This window comes from Mycteria americana, chromosome 6 (genome assembly GCF_035582795.1).
Source record: "Mycteria americana isolate JAX WOST 10 ecotype Jacksonville Zoo and Gardens chromosome 6, USCA_MyAme_1.0, whole genome shotgun sequence".
NCBI classification, from domain to species: Eukaryota; Metazoa; Chordata; class Aves; order Ciconiiformes; family Ciconiidae; genus Mycteria; species Mycteria americana.
In genome coordinates this window covers 46,429,679-46,454,872 of record NC_134370.1, presented here as the reverse complement: position 1 = coordinate 46,454,872, position 25,194 = coordinate 46,429,679, and the positions used below count along the sequence as shown (strand labels likewise).

Sequence of the window (25,194 nt, the reverse complement as noted above, 5' to 3'; positions counted from 1 at the left end):
ATATGTTTACAACAGCCCTTTCTAATTCTGATACGCCTAGCCAGGGGAGGAAAGTTTGTGCAAACTGGCGGAAGCCAGTTTGTCAAATAACAAGTGGCTGTTGCACAGAGCATTTTGTACTTTGCTTGGTAAGTGCTTTGGGGTAAGTTGTGTCTGTCACTCCGGAAGAGGTCTGGAAGCATTGAGATGCCGGGAAAAAAACCCAACCATCCTTATGTACCAGTGCCAGTCCAATTAACAGGCAGTATCTTATGGGTCTTAGAGCCACATATTCCTCATACTCCTTCATTACCTAAGGCCGTATCATAGAATAATTCTTACGGGTTAGTATACGACCAGTAATAATATAAATTCAAATGTAAAATCCCAGAGCAAAGCTACAATTTCCAAAAACAATTGACAGGTTCAGGTGATATCAATCACTTTGATATCATCAAAGTCTATTTGCAGGGTTGTAGGTTGTTGTTCTGTTGACTTTTGAGCAGAGGAAGCTCATGTAGATCATTCAGCTCTGCTGTGACAGGTGACACACTGTTTTGTGTCTGAAGCTGGTGTGACCGTTTTACACTGGGAAACACGGATCCGGTTGAGCAGGCCCTTGCACTTCACCACCATATTGGTAATCACCAGTACCTGCTAAGGTCCCTTCCAGCGCAGCTGAAGTGCATGTTTTCTCTAGTATACCTTAACGTAGACCCAGTCTCCTGGTTTCACGCAGTGACAGACTTCAGTGGAAAGATGTATAGACGTAGCACGAGCCTATTCCTTACATACGCTTCCACAAGCACTGATCGTGTGAGCATCAGCATCAGGCACCTTCTGCCGGCCCTTCCCTCTGCTGAACCTCGTCCGCTGCCCTCTCTCTTGTTCGCCTCATTCGGCAAGCTCAGGAGCTCGGCTAGGACTGCAACCGAGAGTAAGGATATCTGGTTAATGGCTGCTTAGTATGAGCTACAAGGTGGGAAACAGGAGAGAGGCAGTAACTTACACAGGCAGACGGGCAGGCTGTCCGACACGGGGGTGAAGGGAGGCAGCAGCAGAGACCACAAGTGCAAGCATCGAACGACCCATCACTGGGCCATGAAGGTACTCTGTGAGGTGCAGTGTTGAAGAGGTTAAGGTGGAAACTTCATAACCAGGTCTAATTAGGCGAAAGCAAGGTTCTCACAGGTTATCAGCCTGGGTCTTGTAAGAGAGGGCATGCCAGGCTTGTGCAAAGAGCTCTGCCACTCCCTCGAAAGGCCCTGTGTGAGCAGAGAGTGCCCGGCGGCCCTGGAGGAAGGCTGCACCTGGGAGATGGAGAGACGGCCAGGCTCAGCCAGGAGCATATGGCTCAGCTGGGGTGGCCACAGGGGTAAGACAGCACATGTCTAGGGGGTCCCATGGTGTAATGGTGAGCACTCTGGACTCTGAATCCAGCGATCTGAGTTCAAATCTCAGTGGGACCTCAACCTTTTGGCTCCCTCAGGGCTTTCCTCAGCATGCTTACTCCTTATCCCCTTGCCTGCTTAGTCTGCCACAGTCTCCAGCCCATTTGCTTCCACAGAGTCATGGTAACTGCTCCTACCACAGGAGCCTCCAGTGCTGCTCCTCGCCGGGGCACACTGTGGGGAGGACACTTTGTGCCCCCCTTACAGGCTTCAGTGGGCAGCCAGAGATCTCCCAGAGCTCCCCAGCACCTGGGAGCTACTACTGCTCACGCCAGGCTGACCCACACAGGAGGCCAGGTGGCTCCCAGGCCCCGAATCCTGTGGATGGCTGCGCACACGTGGGTTACAGGAAGCAATAAATCTCAAAGACGCTGGAAGCCCCGCTGGGCTGAGTCCTCCACGTCCAGACATTTGCCTGCTTCCTCCTTGGCCTTTCTGCAGGGTCTGGTTTTGCAGATGGGACCAGCGGGGTTGCCGTTCTCCCCAGAAGCTGGAAAGACCACCAGAGAGTGGCTTGCCCATGCGCCTCTGGCCTTGCACGCTGTCGGGAGCCCAGCTGGGCAGAGATGTGGGTCAGACAAAGGTGTCTGCTGCGAGCCAAAGGCTGGGAGAACGTCCAGGGCTTCACTTGGATACCCACAGGGGAGAGGCACGGGGTAGATGGGCAAAAAACACCCCGCTCTCATCCCCAGCCACATTTGTAGGAAGGCATAGCACTATCAGGGCCTCGTGCAGCCCCCCCCCCCCCCCCCCAGGAGCCCCGGGCATTGCAGGGCTCTGGAGGAGCTCCGTAGCGCCGAGCCCTCCCCTCCCACCATGTAGTGACCAGGCCAGATGCTGTGCCCAGGAGCCAAGTACAGGCCTGGCACCAACCGCCTCTCCAGGGCAAAGCCACCAGCATCCCCAGGCAGGGGCTCGTCTTAAACCCCGGGCTCTGGTAAAGCTGGCAGCGAAGACCCAGGACAAGCTGTCTCAGTCTCCAGTCTTCATTTTCTCCTCCTGCCTTTATTGGAAAAGAGCATAGTGGGAGACACGAAAAGTTACACAAGTTTCCTGTACCGGAGCGTAAAAATAATTTCAGTTGCCAGATGCCATCGTGACCGGTGCCTCCTACTCCTAACCCCTGGTAGGCCATCTTGTTGGGCAGGCGGCCTTTAGCCACGGGTCACGTACCCCCTTCTCCGTTGAAGGGGTCCTGGGCACCCAGGAGAGTCGTCAGGATGAGACACGATTGATTCCAACAACATTCTACCGAGGGTGCCTAAAAAGGCTGCCTGTCCCCATAGTGTTGCGTGACACCATTCAAAAGAAGGTGTTCTGTGGTTAAACGTGGAGCCACGGGCCGTTTTAGGCTTTACGAGTGGTGGACGAGGTTACAGGAATTGTGGATTGATAACAGCTGTTCAGACGTGAATGTTAATATACTCCAGGGAATGAATACGGCGTGGAAAGGAGGAAAGCGCTGCTTTTCAGGTTTTCAGGTCTGGACGCAGGCAGCGTGACTGCAAGATGGGCTTAGGGTGGGCATTTCAGTAGGGCGCAATCAGAGCATGCGCAATCACGATCCCCCTCTTTGTAACTCCACCTGCTTGTGGCATTGCCAATGACAGAGTGGGAGTCTGTAAATTCTGCACTAACCCAAGGCCCGCATACGACCCCACCGCCCAGACTGATGTTTTGACTGTCAGCACACTGAAGAACGTTGGTTTTCTCTTTATGCAACCCTGGAATCAGAGATTTGAGAAGCTTCGTCCCCTTGAGGTAGCGAGTCTAGTTGAGAGAGGCTACTTGTCTTTCCCTTGGCCCACTGGCCATAAGCTCCCCTCCCGACCACCCACACCTGCTCTTTCTTCTGCATTTTCCCCCTTTTCCTGTGCAGGCTTAGCACGCCTCAGGAGGCACGGATTAAGGTTGCTTTCTGTTTGGGAGACGAAGGTTCCATTTGTCGGGCTGAGCAGCTGCTGAAAGAGCATCTGGAGAGTGGACAGCTGAGCGAGAAGAAACGGAAAACTCCATGGATGTTCTCTTGCTGCCATCCCATGGACATTTTGGGTACTCCCAGTTCAGTCTGCAACAACCGAACAAGCAAGCCCCAAGCCAAAGTAACTCTGCTGGCTCCTTGCTGCACCGCATTCTGGAAGGTTTCAGGGAATGCCTCTGTCTCGCATAAAGTACCATTTCATTGTTCAGTAAAGGAAGGCGCTGCAGCTCTCTGAGAAGCTAACTCTGAGAGACATCTCTTCCTGCCGGTCATAGTAGATATGCAGAATACAGTGGGGTAAGTTCAGGCAGGACATCCAGACTGCACAATCCCATACGGGAGAAGAGACTCACGTCTCCAGGGATGTGGCAAAGCTCAACGGCAAGGAAGGGCCGTTGCGGGCTGGAGGAAAGCCGCCCTTTTCCGGGCAGGAGCGAGGGCCACGAAGATCTTGCTTACGCCCGTCAGGCTGTGCCACAGCCTGTTTTTTCTGCCCTCCCTCGAGCCCAGGGAACGAAGGCGGATTCGTAAGGACGAAGAGTAGGCCAGAGGCTCAGGCAGGTCTCACTCAAGTGACTTCTCCCTGGGATCTCCATAGCCATGTCCCGTGGCGACTTCACCAGGTCCTCACGCTTCTTCCAACCAGGGATCTGGGCTCAGCCTGGAAAGCGGAGAACCTGTAGGAAACAAGGAAATCAACACGTAGGAGGGTGATGAAAGAGATGCCCGCGTCCTTCCCTGACAGAGACCCGCGCCCAAATTGGTCTGTTTTGCTCAGCAAGTTCATCCCAGAGGCCAAAGGCCTGGATGGCCTCCTTTGAGGAGAGGCTCAGGGCAAGGAGCCAAAAGCTCACGGCTCTTTTTCCTGGGCCAGGGATGGGGTGGCCCATTCCCTACTTTTCAAACACAAAGAGACATTGGATCAGTGTCCCAGAGCACCTGGGAGGCATTGTGATGTGGAAGAGTTGGGAAAAACCCTGAACTCCCAGCAAACATGAGTTTGCACACGGCCCACAATGGTGCTGTGGACTTCGGTGGACATGGTGCCCCAGCTTCAGGCATGCCAGGGATGCCAGAGCTCGTAGCCTCATTCCAGCTCTTCCTACACCTGGATTTGCTTGTTTCCAACAGGTTCTCCACTTCCAAGCTGAGCCAGGACCCCCGGCTGGAAGAAGCATCGAGGGCCACGGCTATGGAGATCCCCAGAGATCTCCACTTGAGAGAGACCTGCCTGACTCTCTGGTCTGCTCTTCGTCGTTATGAATCTGCCTTTGTTCCCTGGGCTCATGGGCAGAAAGAACAGGCCGTGGCAGAGCCTGATGAGCGTAAGCAAGGCCTTCGTGGCCCTCACTCCTGCCCACCAGGGGCTTCCCTCTAGCCCCTTGAGAGTTGACTTGAGATATTCCTCATGGCTGAATTTGACCGTGACTGGTGGCCACGCTCGCCATGAGGATGGCAGCGTGACAAAGGCAATCCATATGACGCGAACGCACGTAAAATCTCCTGGCCACGCTCACCATGAAGATGGCAGCGTGACAAAGGCAATCCATATGACGCGAACGCACGTAAAATCTCCTGGCCACGCTCACCATGAAGATGGCAGCGTGACAAAGGCAATCCATATGATGGGCTGGGATTGCCAGCAGGTAGAGCAGAATGGGAAAAGGCAAGCGCTTTGTGTGGAGCTTGTCCTTGGGAAATGGGCCGTTCTCTGTGCCTCCCTGAACCCTGCAGACGTGTTTCTTGGTCTCTGTTCTGTGCCACTGCATTTGCTCCTTCTCATTAAAGACTTTGTGCAGCATAGCTGGAGACTCTGTCCTGAGCTTACTACTTTCTGCTGTAAACGGTGGAGGGAAAAACTTGCCCTCTCCCATGGCATCGAGTGTCCCCAGGCATGGAGCACTGCTAGTTGTGGGTGAAGCGCCCTGAACCGATATCAGAGCACCCTGTGATGTCTCTCATGGTCAGCCTTGAGTCCTGCCACTGAAAGCACTCGAGAGCTGACCTCATTTCTTCTGCCACTGTACCCAGCGGGCCTTGCATGAATGCTCAGGAAGCAGTGACTTTTCACTGACTTTTCAGTGCCTGCCCTGAGTCCCTCCTGGCAGAAGACAGAAGCAGGCTTATGAACTGGGCTGAGATGACAACACTCTTCCATGGGTTTGAAGGCCACCAGTCCGCCTGTTGTCCTGCTGAAGGTGAGGAGGTTGGAGCCCTTTGACCATTTGCAGGCAAGCACGGCTACAGCTGTTTGCTGTACTGCTACGGAGGGGCAGCATAGGAGAGGTGGGTGGCACAGGCTGTAAAGGAACACGCCAGGAGACTTGGCAACGTGGCGCCTCCTGAGAGTGATGTTTGTGCCAGGAAGGAAAGTGTGGTTTGTGGTAAGGATTAATGAGGTGGTAGGAAAAACTGGACCCGCGTGCTCAGCTGAGCTGTGGAGGGTGGCTTCAGTAACAGGCAGGGACAAGTTGCCTTTCTGAGCCTGAATCTCAGCCAGAGTCCTGGCATTTGGAAGTCAGGTTTATGCCTCCTTTCCTTTTGGTGATGCACCTTGCTACTCACAATCGTGTTGGAGGAAAAAAAACACCTAAGCTGCTCAGCAGTGAGGCAAGGCCTCCCACGTGCAAGCATGCAGCCAAGAACAAAGGAATATCCAGGGTCACTGTTTAGTCTCCCAGATGATGCATTACTCTCCTCAATGCTGCACCACCAAAACCTCTCAGCACTCAGTGCTGCTCGAGGAGCATGAACTTTGGCGCAGGTGCGTGTCTTCTCCTGACTGAATGCCGTTGCTTCTGCTTTCTCTCTTGGTCCAATCTGTTCCTGTCGGCAAGTGGAAAGCCTTCTGCAAGGTGTCCTTCCTCTGCAGGAGACCTGGATGTCTGCATGCTAGGGGCCCTTACAGGGACTCCACCGGTGTCATTGTGTGGCTGATTCCCATTTCTGCGCAGCTAGGGGCTCTGTCAGCCCTGCCAAAGGGACGCTGAGGTGATTAAGGACTTGGCTCATCTGTCATACAAGGACAGGCTGGGAGAGCTGGGGTTGGTTAGCCTGGGGAAGGGAAGGGCTGAGGGGGCACCTCCTGTGTGTCTCCGAACACCTGGGGCAGAAGGGAGAACAGGCGGAGTAAAGAAGAGAGAGCCATCCTCTTGTCACCGGTGCACAGTGAGAGGGCAAGAAGCAAAGGGCAGAGGTGGAAATACAAGGAATGTCACACGCGGTAACCCTATTTTGCTGTGAGGATGGTCACAGGAGGGAACCAGTTTCCCAGGGAGGTTTTTCAGACAACTGTTCAGACGTGAACGTTAATACAGAGCTTTTGAGTTAACTTCTCAGTCTCTGAACTGTTATTGGCAAACTTCATATATGAAAAACAGTCATGGCACTTCTCTCTTTCAGAGAAGTTGTGGGAAAAAACTCCAGGGGATGAATATGGAGCGGAAAGGAGGAAAGCGCTGCTTGTCAGGTCTGGACGTAAGCAGTGTGACTGCAAGATGGGCTTAGGGTGGGCATTTCAGTAGGGAAGAGAGCACGCGCAATAATGGTGACCCTCTTTGTAACTCCACCTGCTTGTAGCATTGCCAGTGACAGCCTGTAATTTCTGCACTAACCCAAACCCTGCATACAACCCCACCGTCCGGACTGGTGTTTTGACTCTCAGCATAGTGAAGAACATTGCTTTTGTTGCTTTAAGCAACCCTGGAATCAGTCGCTTGAGAAGCTCTGCCCCCTTCAGGTTGAGAGTCTAGTTGAGAGAGGCTCCTTGTGTTTCCCTTGGCCCACCGGCCATAAGCTGCAAGACAAATGAGGGTGTCTCAGTTCTCAGTTACCAGGAACATCGTTACACCCAATTCCAGTAAACTTCAGGATGCCTCTGCAATGCTGGAGCCTGAACAGGGTAGGCCAGCGGCTCTGCACGTGTGCTGGAGACACAGGGTCTCTGAGACGTGAGCTCTTGTTTGTTAGAGGATTTCAAACCAAGTTACAATCTGTACCAGGATCTGTTGTCAGGCAAGAGTGCTGTAGAGGAAATAACGCTGTGCTCTGAACACAGGCATTGTGCATACCAGCATCCCCTCTGAAGGGGATGAAACCCCACGTTTGACCAGTCAGCACTGGATAGAGGGAAAAGATGGCGGAGGATGGAGAGCAAATTCACTCCATTTTTACTTCAGATCAGACAGACAGGTTTTTGAGACATTACATGAAGAACAGGTCTCCTCCTACCGCCCCCGAATTGCACGCCTGGCCTCATGAAGCACAGTGTGTTCCTTGACCACCACCTAGGCATCTGTACCTTGCCACAGCATCATGCTTTTCTTGCCAGGTGCAACGGGCAGCAGCAGCAGCAGGTCCAGCTCTGGGCCAGACCAGCACCACAGCGAGGAGCCCAGCCTGGAGCCCCCACAGCTGGCAGAAAGCACTGATCTCATCCGAAAGCCAGCCAGCCAGCCGGGGCCCTTACAGCTGTACACTGTATCAGCACTGTACCATCTGGGGTCCCTGGCAGAGAAACCAGGGAGCACCAGGGATGAAGAGAGAGACCCTGGCTAGAGGAAGTAGAGGCATCCTTGGAGGGAGGAGAGGGACAGGACGGGGCACGGGCCGGTGCCTCTCTCGCCCAGGGTTAGGGGGCCTCTGTGCTGCTCTGATCACACCAGTCAGGAGAGGCTGCCTGCAGCAGATGCAAGGCACCCTGGAGCCGGGCTGAAGAAAAGCTTGTCTGCGTTGGCCAGGAATCGAACCTGGGTCAACTGCTTGGAAGGCAGCTATGCTCACCACTATACCACCAACGCACCTGTATGCAGTGCTGCCTCCTGCTCCTCCAGCCCAGAGCCTGGCCTGCCTGCTGCTCCTCCGTTTCCCAGTCTCGCCTGCCTCCTCCTCTCCCACTTCACAAACTTGTTTGCCTCCTGCTCCTCCACACGAGAGACTCGCCTGCCTCCTGCTCCTCCACATGAGAGACTGGCCTGCCTCCTCCTTCCCTGTACACACGACCTCAAGCTGCTGGGATGTGTGCATTCTTCTCTGTGTGTGAGATCTCAAGCTGCACTAGCTGCCGACTAGGGGAGATCAGCAGCAGGGACTGCCCAGGGTTGGAGCAGGACACTGGACACACCAGGACTGAGCTCCGCGCACGGACTCTGCGCAGACCTATGGTACGGCCCAGGGTTCAAGGGACCTGCTGCTGTGCATGTGGGAGGGAGGGGGTGTGTGTGTCCAGTACTGATCTCCAGTCCTAAGCAGCCGGAGGGAAAGAACGGGGTTGGGCCATCTGTGTCGCTCACGCTTGTGTGAGTGCTGGTGCTGCTTTTCGGGGTGCTGGTAATGGTGCCGCTCGCCACCCGCGTTCATACGTGTGCCAGCTGTGCAGGTACTACGCAAGTGTACGTGCGCTCGTGTGTATGTACCTGTGGTGGTGCAAGCCTACCTAACAGCCAAACACCCCCCCAGCTGCTCCCTCCTTTCCCCACCCTCAGGGGGATGCGGAGCACTGAAAACAGTATAAGAAATCTCATGGGTCAAGATAAACACAAGGACGTGGCTTGGCAAAAACTGTTGTGGGCAAATCAGGCTTGACTTGGGGAAAATTAATTTTTTTGCCGATTAAAACGGCTTCACGTAGTGAGAAACAGAAAGACGAACATAAACCACCGCCTTTCCTCTCCCCTGTCCCAGGCTCAACTCCTTCACGCAGAGTAAACTCCTTCACGCCAGACTCCCTTACCTGCCCAAGCGGTGCAGGGGGAATGCGTCTTCCCTCTGCTCTTCCCCACTCTTTTTGCTCCTTCCTCCTCTCTCTGCCCAGCGTCTTCTGCCCTTTCTGGAATATGTTTTCACAGAGGCGCCACAAACTTTGCTGCTGGCTCAGCTGTGTCGTGCGGTGGGTCCACTGTGGAGATGGAACTGGCTGTGTCTGGCACAGGGCAGCCCCTTACCTCTTCTCACAGAGGCCACCCTGCAGCACCCCCTCTCCCCTCCACTACCAACCCCTAGCCACGTATAAGCCAATACAGTGCCCATTGGGAATACCTGCTTGGCCCTGCCCCTGGCTGGACCTACAAGTGGGCACAGCAGCAAACAGACTAGGACAGAGAAAGCCCCCAGGTGGTTGAGTCAATCCCATTGGTGTTTCCCAAACGAGTACCAGGCTTGTCCTCCTCCCTACCCGCAGAGCCCTGGAGGTCCTCGCTTGTGGCTGGGAAGTTGGGGATTGAGCTGCCTGATGGGAAGGGAGAAACGCCTGTCCCCCCAGGACGCCCACTGCCTCGCGGGGGGGGGAGCTCTGTGCTGTGCTCTGCCTGCTGCTCCACACCCACCCCAGCCTGCCTTGCTGAGGGTCACTTTGGGAGTGCTGGCTGCTAAGAAAGCAAAGGAGAAGGTGGCAGTGGCAGAGAGAAGGGGCTGAGGGAGTGGGAGAGCCGTGGGCGTGGGGTGCCCAGGGAGCAGGAGCGCAGCAGTGCAGGTGTAAGATGCTGTAAGATGCAAGGGAGAGGCAGCGGTTGTCAGGAGCAGGAACAAAAAGCACTTAGCAGAGGATGGTTTCGATCCATCGACCTCTGGGTTATGGGCCCAGCACGCTTCCGCTGCGCCACTCTGCTCCCCCCAGCACCTTCGCTGAGGCCTCCCACAGCCCTGCCTGACCCTCCCTGGCACTGCCAGCACCAGCGCTTGTGCTCACGCCGCTTTCCCTTCCTCTTACCTGCGCCCACGACCAGGCAGGAAAAACGTCTCCCTGGGAAGCTCAGTGGCAGTGGGCCTGGGGTGGGAAGCACAAGGGCCTTGCTTTGCCCTTCTGCCCACATCTCCCGCCCATAACCCTGGGCGGGGACTTTCTCTTTGACCACCCAAGCGGGCTCTGCAGGCGCTGAAGGAAACCCCAGTGCGGGGGGGCAGCCTCACTGCTTTGCGGGGCAAAGAAGAGGAGCTGCTCCCCAGTGAGGTCACGAGGGCTGCAACCCTGCCCAGAAACCCAGCTCCCTGGGGGCTGCAGCACTATGCCTGTCTGCGAGTGCCTTGCTCGGTCTGCGTGGTGCTGCGCTACTCTACAGCTCCCGGCTTGTCCTCCCTCCTGGCGCAGCCCTGCCCTTGCTGCTCTGGGACAGCAGAGGGCTGCCTCTCTCACCACACAGCCTTGCAGGGAGTCAGGGAAACCCCGCCCTCTCTGTGCCTGACCTGCCCAACACTGCTGGGGCTGGAGGTGGCGCCCAGCCTCCCCAGGACAGGGTCAGCCCAGCTGGACTGGGTGGTGGCCAGCCTTAGACGCCGCCAGGGGTCCCAGAAATGCTCTGGTCAGGCTGAGCTGGTAGAGCCTGTTGGTGAGGGCGAGGGATGGGGTGGCAGTGCTGATGCCTGCGCCTTTGTGCGTGTGTCTGCTGGTTCTCTGTACCATCCACATGCCAGAGCATGCCGAGCCAGGCAGAGGAGACAGAGCAAAGGCAGGACAGAGAGGGCTGGGTGTGCAGATGTGAGCACGCATAACCAATCAGGGGAATCTGATTATGCACCGAGGCCGTGCTTATACGCCTAGCTTCCTAAGGCAAATCTCCTATTCTTTTTATCGTCAGTATTGTGTGTTCTCAGCAGGTGAGAGGCAGTTTAGGCTGGGTCTTCAGGTCATGTCAGCTCTGAGGTTAAAAGTTCATCGTCTCACGTAGCATTTGTTCGTCTAAGCAAGCTGTATTGCAGTTAGCATCTTGCCATTCGCATCCCCCGCTTTCAGTGGCATGGCTGCGGGGGACAAACCATGCACTCGCTAGCAATGGGCTTTTATCACCTTCTTTTTCTCTGGCCTCTCCACATGGGCCCTCTCAGGGAAATCCTCTCAGGGTTTCCTTCTTCCTTAAGATGCTGCACCATCCAGGCGGGCTATCATCACTAGCAATGAGGGCCACGTGTGCGCAGAAGGACCTCTTTCATGGCTCACGTTCAGTGCTGGCCCTTTCTCTTCCCCTCACTTCCTCACCTTGTAAATGGGAGCAAGATTTCCCATCCATCCAGGCATTTCTTGGGGGAGGCGTGGACCGCCAGGGGGTTTTGCTGTGTCCCTGGGCTCTGCGGGGCCGAGTCCCACAGCTGCAGCGGGGTCAATTGCAGGGAGCCCAAAAGGGGACTGTGCCCCGTAGTTGGCAGGATTCGAACCTGCGCGGGGAAACCCCAATGGATTTCTAGTCCATCGCCTTCACCACTCGGCCACAACTACCTGCTCCAGCCCTCTCTGCCCTGCTGATCACACGCCCTCTGCAATGACACCTGCCTCCCTGGGAGTTTCAAGGCACTGTTCCACTGGAAGCCCTGCAGTTGGGATCTGCGCTGAGCATGACAGGCACCTGGCCGCAGGCTTCCAGAGGCCTTGAGAGGCGTAACCCCAGGAGCTACAGCTGCAGCTCCACTGCCTTGTCCTCAGCTGGGCGTCTGGGATATCCTGCCATGTGGGGGTGGTTTCACTCCCCAGCTGGCATCTCATCTGCTTCCAGGGAAGAAGGGAAGGCACCTGTGTGGAGGCAACCAGGGATGGTGGTAGTTGTGAGGTGGTTGCTTCTCAAATTTGTCAGAGGGGGACTCCAAGCCTGATGTGAGCACTATGGTGAGGACACTCCTGCAGGGAAGACGGTGGCCTCCAGGCAGCACCTCCAGCCTCTTGGGGACGTAGGGTGGTGTCTACGTCCTTGAAGAAAGACCACGACTGCCATGCAGGTTGTTGGTGCGTAGGGGGAATGGCTTGTAAGAGTGGGAGAGATACATGGGAAAGGCAAGGTGGAGTCTGGCTGAGGAGAAGTGAGGAGGCGCAAAGGGAGAATAAATGGGAGGTCGTGGGGTGACTTGGTGGGAGACAGGAGAGAGTTTGTTTTGGTGGAATAGGTATGTCTAGATCTTTTTGCCAGCACTGGCAAGGGACGTCCAGTGCCTGAGCAGGAACCAGAAAGCCAAATGATCTGCAAAAGTCTTCATTTTCCTCACTAGGCGGAGGCAGCTCTGGTTCCCTTTTTACTCTGGAGCACGAATATTTGGAAAGTGGTTTTAAAGGAGTCAGCGTGGAGGTGGTGCATCTGGCAATGTCTGTTGTTGGGGAATTTTTATTGCACCCCTTGAGGTGAATTAAACATACGTTTGCACTTAAATATAAAGATTTAGTGAGCAATGCTTTGGACAGAGTCCTACCTCCATAAGAGTTTCTACATGGAGTCTGCAAACATGCAGCACGAGCCGTTTCCTCATATACAGTTGCACCAGCACCGATCATGTGAGCGTCGCTATCAGCCACCTCAGCCTGGCATTGGGTGCATCCCCTGGCTGATCAAAGGTGGCCCCTGAGCGCTCGCGTTCCAGGATTCCTACAGGACAACATTGCCATAATCCTTATCTCATCAGCAAGGGAAACTTCACTCCCTTGCAGGGAGTCCTTCTGTCTCTAGCATTCCTGCACCCAGCCAGTTCTGCAGTTAGGCCTTCTTGCCCTCCATGCCAGATCATTTGTTGGTCACAATTTACCATTGCTGAGCAGCTGCAATTTGAATTTACCGATCATCCCCCCGCGGCTTTTGTGAGTAGTAATTACTCACAGAAATCATTGCAAGGGATTAAACTTTCTCCTGATGCTTCCTATCTATTTCCATTTCCAAAAAAATTCGTTTCACCTCGCTTCCCTTCGCTCCCTCCTTCTTTTGTTTACAGCTCATTTTCAGGCACCTTCAGAAAAGGACGCTCTAGACAGTGCGTCCTCTTACAAATAATCCACTCCGTTGTAAAGTAGATTGTGCTGACTGGCAAGACCATTAGCTGAAAATGGGGTTTTTTAAACTATTGAGGCCTGCAAGGGCCTATGAGACTTTCCGAGACTTCTACTCTCATACCATCTTTCTCTTAAAGATCCTGACAATGGTAGGAGGGCCGCAGACTCCTGGGAGCCCAGGATCAATCACCACGTGGGCCGGACTGTCCCATCACCTGTTCTGGCCTCTAGATTTTATGATAATTTGTAGTCATTAGTCCAAGCACTTCTTCCTTTTCTTCTTCCTTACCCTCTAATATATTCAGCATCATTGTTCTGGCCTCTGCTTGAGCCATGCCTTGTTCCTACCAATTTGCTACAACGTAAGATCAGCTGAACCAAATATATACACAACCACCAAAGTTAATAGTCTCAACAAAATATACTTCAATGCTACCTTAAGCAGTTTTTCCTCACCATCCTTCTATGTTTGGGAGTCATTCCCACCAGTCAAAAGGGGTTTATTTCTCCAGGTATATCATGCAGTGTCTGAAGTTCACCTCGAGTTTTATGTATGTCCATTTCTATTCTCTGATCTTGGTCTGCGTATGTACGGCAAGTGGTGTTAACTAATACACGTACACTTCCTTGAGCGACAAGTACATAATCCAACGCCGTGCTGTTTTGCAGGGCTACCTGAGATTCTTGTTCTACCTCTAACTGTAAGGCTGAAATAGTGTTAACCATAGCATTACCCATGTCTTCTGTTACAGCAGATATGTTTACAACAGCCCTTTCTAATTCTGATACGCCTAGCCAGGGGAGGAAAGTTTGTGCAAACTGGCGGAAGCCAGTTTGTCAAATAACAAGTGGCTGTTGCACAGAGCATTTTGTACTTTGCTTGGTAAGTGCTTTGGGGTAAGTTGTGTCTGTCACTCCGGAAGAGGTCTGGAAGCATTGAGATGCCGGGAAAAAAACCCAACCATCCTTATGTACCAGTGCCAGTCCAATTAACAGGCAGTATCTTATGGGTCTTAGAGCCACATATTCCTCATACTCCTTCATTACCTAAGGCCGTATCATAGAATAATTCTTACGGGTTAGTATACGACCAGTAATAATATAAATTCAAATGTAAAATCCCAGAGCAAAGCTACAATTTCCAAAAACAATTGACAGGTTCAGGTGATATCAATCACTTTGATATCATCAAAGTCTATTTGCAGGGTTGTAGGTTGTTGTTCTGTTGACTTTTGAGCAGAGGAAGCTCATGTAGATCATTCAGCTCTGCTGTGACAGGTGACACACTGTTTTGTGTCTGAAGCTGGTGTGACCGTTTTACACTGGGAAACACGGATCCGGTTGAGCAGGCCCTTGCACTTCACCACCATATTGGTAATCACCAGTACCTGCTAAGGTCCCTTCCAGCGCAGCTGAAGTGCATGTTTTCTCTAGTATACCTTAACGTAGACCCAGTCTCCTGGTTTCACGCAGTGACAGACTTCAGTGGAAAGATGTATAGACGTAGCACGAGCCTATTCCTTACATACGCTTCCACAAGCACTGATCGTGTGAGCATCAGCATCAGGCACCTTCTGCCGGCCCTTCCCTCTGCTGAACCTCGTCCGCTGCCCTCTCTCTTGTTCGCCTCATTCGGCAAGCTCAGGAGCTCGGCTAGGACTGCAACCGAGAGTAAGGATATCTGGTTAATGGCTGCTTAGTATGAGCTACAAGGTGGGAAACAGGAGAGAGGCAGTAACTTACACAGGCAGACGGGCAGGCTGTCCGACACGGGGGTGAAGGGAGGCAGCAGCAGAGACCACAAGTGCAAGCATCGAACGACCCATCACTGGGCCATGAAGGTACTCTGTGAGGTGCAGTGTTGAAGAGGTTAAGGTGGAAACTTCATAACCAGGTCTAATTAGGCGAAAGCAAGGTTCTCACAGGTTATCAGCCTGGGTCTTGTAAGAGAGGGCATGCCAGGCTTGTGCAAAGAGCTCTGCCACTCCCTCGAAAGGCCCTGTGTGAGCAGAGAGTGCCCGGCGGCCCTGGAGGAAGGCTGCACCTGGGAGATGGAGAGACGGCCAGGCTCAGCCAGGAGCATATGGCTCAGCTGGGGTGGCCACAGGGGTAAGACAGCACATGTCTAGGGGGTCCCATGGTGTAATGGTGAGCACTCTGGACTCTGAATCCAGCGATCTGAGTTCAAATCTCAGTGGGACCTCAACCTTTTGGCTCCCTCAGGGCTTTCCTCAGCATGCTTACTCCTTATCCCCTTGCCTGCTTAGTCTGCCACAGTCTCCAGCCCATTTGCTTCCACAGAGTCATGGTAACTGCTCCTACCACAGGAGCCTCCAGTGCTGCTCCTCGCCGGGGCACACTGTGGGGAGGACACTTTGTGCCCCCCTTACAGGCTTCAGTGGGCAGCCAGAGATCTCCCAGAGCTCCCCAGCACCTGGGAGCTACTACTGCTCACGCCAGGCTGACCCACACAGGAGGCCAGGTGGCTCCCAGGCCCCGAATCCTGTGGATGGCTGCGCACACGTGGGTTACAGGAAGCAATAAATCTCAAAGACGCTGGAAGCCCCGCTGGGCTGAGTCCTCCACGTCCAGACATTTGCCTGCTTCCTCCTTGGCCTTTCTGCAGGGTCTGGTTTTGCAGATGGGACCAGCGGGGTTGCCGTTCTCCCCAGAAGCTGGAAAGACCACCAGAGAGTGGCTTGCCCATGCGCCTCTGGCCTTGCACGCTGTCGGGAGCCCAGCTGGGCAGAGATGTGGGTCAGACAAAGGTGTCTGCTGCGAGCCAAAGGCTGGGAGAACGTCCAGGGCTTCACTTGGATACCCACAGGGGAGAGGCACGGGGTAGATGGGCAAAAAACACCCCGCTCTCATCCCCAGCCACATTTGTAGGAAGGCATAGCACTATCAGGGCCTCGTGCAGCCCCCCCCCCCCCCCCCCAGGAGCCCCGGGCATTGCAGGGCTCTGGAGGAGCTCCGTAGCGCCGAGCCCTCCCCTCCCACCATGTAGTGACCAGGCCAGATGCTGTGCCCAGGAGCCAAGTACAGGCCTGGCACCAACCGCCTCTCCAGGGCAAAGCCACCAGCATCCCCAGGCAGGGGCTCGTCTTAAACCCCGGGCTCTGGTAAAGCTGGCAGCGAAGACCCAGGACAAGCTGTCTCAGTCTCCAGTCTTCATTTTCTCCTCCTGCCTTTATTGGAAAAGAGCATAGTGGGAGACACGAAAAGTTACACAAGTTTCCTGTACCGGAGCGTAAAAATAATTTCAGTTGCCAGATGCCATCGTGACCGGTGCCTCCTACTCCTAACCCCTGGTAGGCCATCTTGTTGGGCAGGCGGCCTTTAGCCACGGGTCACGTACCCCCTTCTCCGTTGAAGGGGTCCTGGGCACCCAGGAGAGTCGTCAGGATGAGACACGATTGATTCCAACAACATTCTACCGAGGGTGCCTAAAAAGGCTGCCTGTCCCCATAGTGTTGCGTGACACCATTCAAAAGAAGGTGTTCTGTGGTTAAACGTGGAGCCACGGGCCGTTTTAGGCTTTACGAGTGGTGGACGAGGTTACAGGAATTGTGGATTGATAACAGCTGTTCAGACGTGAATGTTAATATACTCCAGGGAATGAATACGGCGTGGAAAGGAGGAAAGCGCTGCTTTTCAGGTTTTCAGGTCTGGACGCAGGCAGCGTGACTGCAAGATGGGCTTAGGGTGGGCATTTCAGTAGGGCGCAATCAGAGCATGCGCAATCACGATCCCCCTCTTTGTAACTCCACCTGCTTGTGGCATTGCCAATGACAGAGTGGGAGTCTGTAAATTCTGCACTAACCCAAGGCCCGCATACGACCCCACCGCCCAGACTGATGTTTTGACTGTCAGCACACTGAAGAACGTTGGTTTTCTCTTTATGCAACCCTGGAATCAGAGATTTGAGAAGCTTCGTCCCCTTGAGGTAGCGAGTCTAGTTGAGAGAGGCTACTTGTCTTTCCCTTGGCCCACTGGCCATAAGCTCCCCTCCCGACCACCCACACCTGCTCTTTCTTCTGCATTTTCCCCCTTTTCCTGTGCAGGCTTAGCACGCCTCAGAAGGCACGGATTAAGGTTGCTTTCTGTTTGGGAGACGAAGGTTCCATTTGTCGGGCTGAGCAGCTGCTGAAAGAGCATCTGGAGAGTGGACAGCTGAGCGAGAAGAAACGGAAAACTCCATGGATGTTCTCTTGCTGCCATCCCATGGACATTTTGGGTACTCCCAGTTCAGTCTGCAACAACCGAACAAGCAAGCCCCAAGCCAAAGTAACTCTGCTGGCTCCTTGCTGCACCGCATTCTGGAAGGTTTCAGGGAATGCCTCTGTCTCGCATAAAGTACCATTTCATTGTTCAGTAAAGGAAGGCGCTGCAGCTCTCTGAGAAGCTAACTCTGAGAGACATCTCTTCCTGCCGGTCATAGTAGATATGCAGAATACAGTGGGGTAAGTTCAGGCAGGACATCCAGACTGCACAATCCCATACGGGAGAAGAGACTCACGTCTCCAGGGATGTGGCAAAGCTCAACGGCAAGGAAGGGCCGTTGCGGGCTGGAGGAAAGCCGCCCTTTTCCGGGCAGGAGCGAGGGCCACGAAGATCTTGCTTACGCCCGTCAGGCTGTGCCACAGCCTGTTTTTTCTGCCCTCCCTCGAGCCCAGGGAACGAAGGCGGATTCGTAAGGACGAAGAGTAGGCCAGAGGCTCAGGCAGGTCTCACTCAAGTGACTTCTCCCTGGGATCTCCATAGCCATGTCCCGTGGCGACTTCACCAGGTCCTCACGCTTCTTCCAACCAGGGATCTGGGCTCAGCCTGGAAAGCGGAGAACCTGTAGGAAACAAGGAAATCAACACGTAGGAGGGTGATGAAAGAGATGCCCGCGTCCTTCCCTGACAGAGACCCGCGCCCAAATTGGTCTGTTTTGCTCAGCAAGTTCATCCCAGAGGCCAAAGGCCTGGATGGCCTCCTTTGAGGAGAGGCTCAGGGCAAGGAGCCAAAAGCTCACGGCTCTTTTTCCTGGGCCAGGGATGGGGTGGCCCATTCCCTACTTTTCAAACACAAAGAGACATTGGATCAGTGTCCCAGAGCACCTGGGAGGCATTGTGATGTGGAAGAGTTGGGAAAAACCCTGAACTCCCAGCAAACATGAGTTTGCACACGGCCCACAATGGTGCTGTGGACTTCGGTGGACATGGTGCCCCAGCTTCAGGCATGCCAGGGATGCCAGAGCTCGTAGCCTCATTCCAGCTCTTCCTACACCTGGATTTGCTTGTTTCCAACAGGTTCTCCACTTCCAAGCTGAGCCAGGACCCCCGGCTGGAAGAAGCATCGAGGGCCACGGCTATGGAGATCCCCAGAGATCTCCACTTGAGAGAGACCTGCCTGACTCTCTGGTCTGCTCTTCGTCGTTATGAATCTGCCTTTGTTCCCTGGGCTCATGGGCAGAAAGAACAGGCCGTGGCAGAGCCTGATGAGCGTAAGCAAGGCCTTCGTGGCCCTCACTCCTGCCCACCAGGGGCTTCCCTCTAGCCCCTTGAGAGTTGACTTGAGATATTCCTCATGGCTGAATTTGACCGTGACTGGTGGCCACGCTCGCCATGAGGATGGCAGCGTGACAAAGGCAATCCATATGACGCGAACGCACGTAAAATCTCCTGGCCACGCTCACCATGAAGATGGCAGCGTGACAAAGGCAATCCATATGACGCGAACGCACGTAAAATCTCCTGGCCACGCTCACCATGAAGATGGCAGCGTGACAAAGGCAATCCATATGATGGGCTGGGATTGCCAGCAGGTAGAGCAGAATGGGAAAAGGCAAGCGCTTTGTGTGGAGCTTGTCCTTGGGAAATGGGCCGTTCTCTGTGCCTCCCTGAACCCTGCAGACGTGTTTCTTGGTCTCTGTTCTGTGCCACTGCATTTGCTCCTTCTCATTAAAGACTTTGTGCAGCATAGCTGGAGACTCTGTCCTGAGCTTACTACTTTCTGCTGTAAACGGTGGAGGGAAAAACTTGCCCTCTCCCATGGCATCGAGTGTCCCCAGGCATGGAGCACTGCTAGTTGTGGGTGAAGCGCCCTGAACCGATATCAGAGCACCCTGTGATGTCTCTCATGGTCAGCCTTGAGTCCTGCCACTGAAAGCACTCGAGAGCTGACCTCATTTCTTCTGCCACTGTACCCAGCGGGCCTTGCATGAATGCTCAGGAAGCAGTGACTTTTCACTGACTTTTCAGTGCCTGCCCTGAGTCCCTCCTGGCAGAAGACAGAAGCAGGCTTATGAACTGGGCTGAGATGACAACACTCTTCCATGGGTTTGAAGGCCACCAGTCCGCCTGTTGTCCTGCTGAAGGTGAGGAGGTTGGAGCCCTTTGACCATTTGCAGGCAAGCACGGCTACAGCTGTTTGCTGTACTGCTACGGAGGGGCAGCATAGGAGAGGTGGGTGGCACAGGCTGTAAAGGAACACGCCAGGAGACTTGGCAACGTGGCGCCTCCTGAGAGTGATGTTTGTGCCAGGAAGGAAAGTGTGGTTTGTGGTAAGGATTAATGAGGTGGTAGGAAAAACTGGACCCGCGTGCTCAGCTGAGCTGTGGAGGGTGGCTTCAGTAACAGGCAGGGACAAGTTGCCTTTCTGAGCCTGAATCTCAGCCAGAGTCCTGGCATTTGGAAGTCAGGTTTATGCCTCCTTTCCTTTTGGTGATGCACCTTGCTACTCACAATCGTGTTGGAGGAAAAAAAACACCTAAGCTGCTCAGCAGTGAGGCAAGGCCTCCCACGTGCAAGCATGCAGCCAAGAACAAAGGAATATCCAGGGTCACTGTTTAGTCTCCCAGATGATGCATTACTCTCCTCAATGCTGCACCACCAAAACCTCTCAGCACTCAGTGCTGCTCGAGGAGCATGAACTTTGGCGCAGGTGCGTGTCTTCTCCTGACTGAATGCCGTTGCTTCTGCTTTCTCTCTTGGTCCAATCTGTTCCTGTCGGCAAGTGGAAAGCCTTCTGCAAGGTGTCCTTCCTCTGCAGGAGACCTGGATGTCTGCATGCTAGGGGCCCTTACAGGGACTCCACCGGTGTCATTGTGTGGCTGATTCCCATTTCTGCGCAGCTAGGGGCTCTGTCAGCCCTGCCAAAGGGACGCTGAGGTGATTAAGGACTTGGCTCATCTGTCATACAAGGACAGGCTGGGAGAGCTGGGGTTGGTTAGCCTGGGGAAGGGAAGGGCTGAGGGGGCACCTCCTGTGTGTCTCCGAACACCTGGGGCAGAAGGGAGAACAGGCGGAGTAAAGAAGAGAGAGCCATCCTCTTGTCACCGGTGCACAGTGAGAGGGCAAGAAGCAAAGGGCAGAGGTGGAAATACAAGGAATGTCACACGCGGTAACCCTATTTTGCTGTGAGGATGGTCACAGGAGGGAACCAGTTTCCCAGGGAGGTTTTTCAGACAACTGTTCAGACGTGAACGTTAATACAGAGCTTTTGAGTTAACTTCTCAGTCTCTGAACTGTTATTGGCAAACTTCATATATGAAAAACAGTCATGGCACTTCTCTCTTTCAGAGAAGTTGTGGGAAAAAACTCCAGGGGATGAATATGGAGCGGAAAGGAGGAAAGCGCTGCTTGTCAGGTCTGGACGTAAGCAGTGTGACTGCAAGATGGGCTTAGGGTGGGCATTTCAGTAGGGAAGAGAGCACGCGCAATAATGGTGACCCTCTTTGTAACTCCACCTGCTTGTAGCATTGCCAGTGACAGCCTGTAATTTCTGCACTAACCCAAACCCTGCATACAACCCCACCGTCCGGACTGGTGTTTTGACTCTCAGCATAGTGAAGAACATTGCTTTTGTTGCTTTAAGCAACCCTGGAATCAGTCGCTTGAGAAGCTCTGCCCCCTTCAGGTTGAGAGTCTAGTTGAGAGAGGCTCCTTGTGTTTCCCTTGGCCCACCGGCCATAAGCTGCAAGACAAATGAGGGTGTCTCAGTTCTCAGTTACCAGGAACATCGTTACACCCAATTCCAGTAAACTTCAGGATGCCTCTGCAATGCTGGAGCCTGAACAGGGTAGGCCAGCGGCTCTGCACGTGTGCTGGAGACACAGGGTCTCTGAGACGTGAGCTCTTGTTTGTTAGAGGATTTCAAACCAAGTTACAATCTGTACCAGGATCTGTTGTCAGGCAAGAGTGCTGTAGAGGAAATAACGCTGTGCTCTGAACACAGGCATTGTGCATACCAGCATCCCCTCTGAAGGGGATGAAACCCCACGTTTGACCAGTCAGCACTGGATAGAGGGAAAAGATGGCGGAGGATGGAGAGCAAATTCACTCCATTTTTACTTCAGATCAGACAGACAGGTTTTTGAGACATTACATGAAGAACAGGTCTCCTCCTACCGCCCCCGAATTGCACGCCTGGCCTCATGAAGCACAGTGTGTTCCTTGACCACCACCTAGGCATCTGTACCTTGCCACAGCATCATGCTTTTCTTGCCAGGTGCAACGGGCAGCAGCAGCAGCAGGTCCAGCTCTGGGCCAGACCAGCACCACAGCGAGGAGCCCAGCCTGGAGCCCCCACAGCTGGCAGAAAGCACTGATCTCATCCGAAAGCCAGCCAGCCAGCCGGGGCCCTTACAGCTGTACACTGTATCAGCACTGTACCATCTGGGGTCCCTGGCAGAGAAACCAGGGAGCACCAGGGATGAAGAGAGAGACCCTGGCTAGAGGAAGTAGAGGCATCCTTGGAGGGAGGAGAGGGACAGGACGGGGCACGGGCCGGTGCCTCTCTCGCCCAGGGTTAGGGGGCCTCTGTGCTGCTCTGATCACACCAGTCAGGAGAGGCTGCCTGCAGCAGATGCAAGGCACCCTGGAGCCGGGCTGAAGAAAAGCTTGTCTGCGTTGGCCAGGAATCGAACCTGGGTCAACTGCTTGGAAGGCAGCTATGCTCACCACTATACCACCAACGCACCTGTATGCAGTGCTGCCTCCTGCTCCTCCAGCCCAGAGCCTGGCCTGCCTGCTGCTCCTCCGTTTCCCAGTCTCGCCTGCCTCCTCCTCTCCCACTTCACAAACTTGTTTGCCTCCTGCTCCTCCACACGAGAGACTCGCCTGCCTCCTGCTCCTCCACATGAGAGACTGGCCTGCCTCCTCCTTCCCTGTACACACGACCTCAAGCTGCTGGGATGTGTGCATTCTTCTCTGTGTGTGAGATCTCAAGCTGCACTAGCTGCCGACTAGGGGAGATCAGCAGCAGGGACTGCCCAGGGTTGGAGCAGGACACTGGACACACCAGGACTGAGCTCCGCGCACGGACTCTGCGCAGACCTATGGTACGGCCCAGGGTTCAAGGGACCTGCTGCTGTGCATGTGGGAGGGAGGGGGTGTGTGTGTCCAGTACTGATCTCCAGTCCTGAGCAGCCGGAGGGAAAGAACGGGGTTGGGCCATCTGTGTCGCTCACGCTTGTGTGAGTGCTGGTGCTGCTTTTCGGGGTGCTGGTAATGGTGCCGCTCGCCACCCGCGTTCATACGTGTGCCAGCTGTGCAGGTACTACGCAAGTGTACGTGCGCTCGTGTGTATGTACCTGTGGTGGTGCAAGCCTACCTAACAGCCAAACACCCCCCCAGCTGCTCCCTCCTTTCCCCACCCTCAGGGGGATGCGGAGCACTGAAAACAGTATAAGAAATCTCATGGGTCAAGATAAACACAAGGACGTGGCTTGGCAAAAACTGTTGTGGGCAAATCAGGCTTGACTTGGGGAAAATTAATTTTTTTGCCGATTAAAACGGCTTCACGTAGTGAGAAACAGAAAGACGAACATAAACCACCGCCTTTCCTCTCCCCTGTCCCAGGCTCAACTCCTTCACGCAGAGTAAACTCCTTCACGCCAGACTCCCTTACCTGCCCAAGCGGTGCAGGGGGAATGCGTCTTCCCTCTGCTCTTCCCCACTCTTTTTGCTCCTTCCTCCTCTCTCTGCCCAGCGTCTTCTGCCCTTTCTGGAATATGTTTTCACAGAGGCGCCACAAACTTTGCTGCTGGCTCAGCTGTGTCGTGCGGTGGGTCCACTGTGGAGATGGAACTGGCTGTGTCTGGCACAGGGCAGCCCCTTACCTCTTCTCACAGAGGCCACCCTGCAGCACCCCCTCTCCCCTCCACTACCAACCCCTAGCCACGTATAAGCCAATACAGTGCCCATTGGGAATACCTGCTTGGCCCTGCCCCTGGCTGGACCTACAAGTGGGCACAGCAGCAAACAGACTAGGACAGAGAAAGCCCCCAGGTGGTTGAGTCAATCCCATTGGTGTTTCCCAAACGAGTACCAGGCTTGTCCTCCTCCCTACCCGCAGAGCCCTGGAGGTCCTCGCTTGTGGCTGGGAAGTTGGGGATTGAGCTGCCTGATGGGAAGGGAGAAACGCCTGTCCCCCCAGGACGCCCACTGCCTCGCGGGGGGGGGAGCTCTGTGCTGTGCTCTGCCTGCTGCTCCACACCCACCCCAGCCTGCCTTGCTGAGGGTCACTTTGGGAGTGCTGGCTGCTAAGAAAGCAAAGGAGAAGGTGGCAGTGGCAGAGAGAAGGGGCTGAGGGAGTGGGAGAGCCGTGGGCGTGGGGTGCCCAGGGAGCAGGAGCGCAGCAGTGCAGGTGTAAGATGCTGTAAGATGCAAGGGAGAGGCAGCGGTTGTCAGGAGCAGGAACAAAAAGCACTTAGCAGAGGATGGTTTCGATCCATCGACCTCTGGGTTATGGGCCCAGCACGCTTCCGCTGCGCCACTCTGCTCCCCCCAGCACCTTCGCTGAGGCCTCCCACAGCCCTGCCTGACCCTCCCTGGCACTGCCAGCACCAGCGCTTGTGCTCACGCCGCTTTCCCTTCCTCTTACCTGCGCCCACGACCAGGCAGGAAAAACGTCTCCCTGGGAAGCTCAGTGGCAGTGGGCCTGGGGTGGGAAGCACAAGGGCCTTGCTTTGCCCTTCTGCCCACATCTCCCGCCCATAACCCTGGGCGGGGACTTTCTCTTTGACCACCCAAGCGGGCTCTGCAGGCGCTGAAGGAAACCCCAGTGCGGGGGGGCAGCCTCACTGCTTTGCGGGGCGAAGAAGAGGAGCTGCTCCCCAGTGAGGTCACGAGGGCTGCAACCCTGCCCAGAAACCCAGCTCCCTGGGGGCTGCAGCACTATGCCTGTCTGCGAGTGCCTTGCTCGGTCTGCGTGGTGCTGCGCTACTCTACAGCTCCCGGCTTGTCCTCCCTCCTGGCGCAGCCCTGCCCTTGCTGCTCTGGGACAGCAGAGGGCTGCCTCTCTCACCACACAGCCTTGCAGGGAGTCAGGGAAACCCCGCCCTCTCTGTGCCTGACCTGCCCAACACTGCTGGGGCTGGAGGTGGCGCCCAGCCTCCCCAGGACAGGGTCAGCCCAGCTGGACTGGGTGGTGGCCAGCCTTAGACGCCGCCAGGGGTCCCAGAAATGCTCTGGTCAGGCTGAGCTGGTAGAGCCTGTTGGTGAGGGCGAGGGATGGGGTGGCAGTGCTGATGCCTGCGCCTTTGTGCGTGTGTCTGCTGGTTCTCTGTACCATCCACATGCCAGAGCATGCCGAGCCAGGCAGAGGAGACAGAGCAAAGGCAGGACAGAGAGGGCTGGGTGTGCAGATGTGAGCACGCATAACCAATCAGGGGAATCTGATTATGCACCGAGGCCGTGCTTATACGCCTAGCTTCCTAAGGCAAATCTCCTATTCTTTTTATCGTCAGTATTGTGTGTTCTCAGCAGGTGAGAGGCAGTTTAGGCTGGGTCTTCAGGTCATGTCAGCTCTGAGGTTAAAAGTTCATCGTCTCACGTAGCATTTGTTCGTCTAAGCAAGCTGTATTGCAGTTAGCATCTTGCCATTCGCATCCCCCGCTTTCAGTGGCATGGCTGCGGGGGACAAACCATGCACTCGCTAGCAATGGGCTTTTATCACCTTCTTTTTCTCTGGCCTCTCCACATGGGCCCTCTCAGGGAAATCCTCTCAGGGTTTCCTTCTTCCTTAAGATGCTGCACCATCCAGGCGGGCTATCATCA

The 25,194-nt window shown here is 54.7% G+C and overlaps 7 non-coding genes across 7 annotated transcripts; 2 read left to right on the top strand and 5 right to left on the bottom strand.

The window, feature by feature from the left end:
- The first annotated feature begins 1,376 nt into the window (after positions 1 to 1,376).
- TRNAQ-CUG (transfer RNA glutamine (anticodon CUG)) lies at positions 1,377 to 1,448 on the top strand. The gene has a single exon. It is a non-coding gene; the product is annotated as a tRNA-Gln (tRNA).
- A 6,690-nt stretch (positions 1,449 to 8,138) lies between these two features.
- Positions 8,139 to 8,210, bottom strand: TRNAG-UCC (transfer RNA glycine (anticodon UCC)). Its single transcript has one exon. It is a non-coding gene; the product is annotated as a tRNA-Gly (tRNA).
- Positions 8,211 to 9,944: 1,734 nt separating this feature from the next.
- On the bottom strand, positions 9,945 to 10,016 carry TRNAM-CAU (transfer RNA methionine (anticodon CAU)). Its single transcript has one exon. It is a non-coding gene; the product is annotated as a tRNA-Met (tRNA).
- Positions 10,017 to 11,535: 1,519 nt separating this feature from the next.
- Positions 11,536 to 11,617, bottom strand: TRNAS-AGA (transfer RNA serine (anticodon AGA)). Its single transcript has one exon. It is a non-coding gene; the product is annotated as a tRNA-Ser (tRNA).
- A 3,661-nt stretch (positions 11,618 to 15,278) lies between these two features.
- Positions 15,279 to 15,350, top strand: TRNAQ-CUG (transfer RNA glutamine (anticodon CUG)). Its single transcript has one exon. It is a non-coding gene; the product is annotated as a tRNA-Gln (tRNA).
- A 6,690-nt stretch (positions 15,351 to 22,040) lies between these two features.
- On the bottom strand, positions 22,041 to 22,112 carry TRNAG-UCC (transfer RNA glycine (anticodon UCC)). Its single transcript has one exon. It is a non-coding gene; the product is annotated as a tRNA-Gly (tRNA).
- Positions 22,113 to 23,846: 1,734 nt separating this feature from the next.
- Positions 23,847 to 23,918, bottom strand: TRNAM-CAU (transfer RNA methionine (anticodon CAU)). Its single transcript has one exon. It is a non-coding gene; the product is annotated as a tRNA-Met (tRNA).
- Positions 23,919 to 25,194: the final 1,276 nt, after the last annotated feature.